Here is a 1,702-nt window from a genome sequence, read left to right on the forward strand (position 1 = left end):
TTCACTAGAGCTTTTTAAAAGAAAATCGGGAATGGTTGTTGACATTTACCAAACATTGATTCAGCATGTAAAATACCCTTTTGCTCCTTTGATCTATTGCTGTGGTTAACCAGTTTATGACAGTTTTGATATAGCATCATCCATACATTCCAGGAATGTTTGCTCAGGGTGTATTCTCTTAATATACTGTCAGACTTACTTTGGACTTTATCTGATTAAATTTGTATTCGTACTGTACATCTAGTACTTTCCATCATATAAATGAGATTAGTGTATGACTCATTCATTCATTCTGTCTTTCTTTGTGTCATTTGTCGGGTTTTAGTATCAGATTTATTCTGATTTTATAAAAAAGAATTGAGAAGTGTGCGAGCCAGGGTCCTGGCAGGAAACACTCACCCAAGATCATTTAAATAAAGAGACTTTCATGAGGGTCTCCTTATAGAGGTGTGGATAAGGTGAGGCACTGGAACTAGCAATAACCAGGAGCCATTACCATCCCCATAACTGCGGGGACAGAGGAGGAACCAGTATGACCGAAGCCCAGAGAAAGCTGGAAGTTGGAGAAATAGGTCTAGGCGAGAGAGCCGAAGTTGGGGATCCTGCCACTGCCAGAGAGAAGACACAAAAGTAGGGAGGAAGCAGGAAGGATGTGCTGATCTTTCCCTCCTCCCCGCCTTCAGGCTCCCGCCCACGACTCCTCCAGGGAGCCTGGGTCTGAGTGCCATCTGTGGGGTCAGCCCCTGGGGCAGGGACCAACAGGGGAAGGATGGAGTTTCTGTCTCGTGACCGGACCCTGAAGTACACGTACAATCGGACCCTGACAGATACGTTTAAAATCATGTCTAACGGGATTTTTACATTTACTTCCAGGTCTCTTATACAAGTTCCCCAGGCTGATTTTTTGTTTGCTATGATTTTGCTTATTTTGATTTTCTGGCTTGCTAAGAGTGCATCTCTGAGCATTTTTTCCCTCATGAAAGGTGGAGCCACACATGGCATGTAAGTTCAGTCATGTAGGAAAAGCTTTTCTGTTGTCTTCATGTCTGAATGTCCTGGGCAGATTGTTGAAATTTTAGGTTACAACCGTGATTACTCAAAATTCCATAGAAGAGTCTATGGCCATGCTACTCTGAACAAGCCCGATCTCGTCTGATCTCGGAAGCTAAGCAGGGTCGGGCCTGGTTAGTAATTGGATGGGAGGCCACCTAGAAAGACCAGGTGCTGTAGGCATAAAAAATGAAAAATAAGGGATTGTAAGCTGACAAGGTCCTTGCAATCTGTGAGGTCAACCAAGGGTTGCCTCGCCTAAAAAAAAATTCTGCAGAAGAGTGGTCCCCAAAGTTCATTCCGCCGAGCACCCTTCTTTCCACACCATCTATGGAAAAAGGTTTCATCATCATCAAATACGTTTGGAAAACTAACCTTGCCAATATCACTAATTTAACATGCACGAACATTTTAAAAGCCCTGAAAAAGCCTCAGTATAAGATTTTGTTTTTTTCTTTATTCAGCATTTCCCAAGTTTGTTTTATGACAGAAGCTTTTTTCTCTCCAACGTAAACACGTCCCAACATTCCATGGAATCTCTCTTCCATTTTTACATTTTCAGAGATGTTGTAGATTTTTCCCTCTGCATGAGCACTTACAGGATTATTTTCTTTACCCTTAAAATGGACAAAATCCTGCATGGTATTTCTAA

At 42.2% G+C, this 1,702-nt stretch overlaps 1 pseudogene; it reads left to right on the forward strand.

Annotated features, from left to right (window-relative positions):
- The first annotated feature begins 1,114 nt into the window (after positions 1-1,114).
- On the forward strand, positions 1,115-1,233 carry LOC111731099 (annotated as a pseudogene).
- The last annotated feature ends 469 nt before the right edge of the window (positions 1,234-1,702 follow it).

The sequence above is a fragment of the Pteropus vampyrus genome, unplaced genomic scaffold (genome assembly GCF_000151845.1).
Source record: "Pteropus vampyrus isolate Shadow unplaced genomic scaffold, Pvam_2.0 Scaffold10, whole genome shotgun sequence".
Lineage (NCBI taxonomy): Eukaryota > Metazoa > Chordata > Mammalia > Chiroptera > Pteropodidae > Pteropus > Pteropus vampyrus.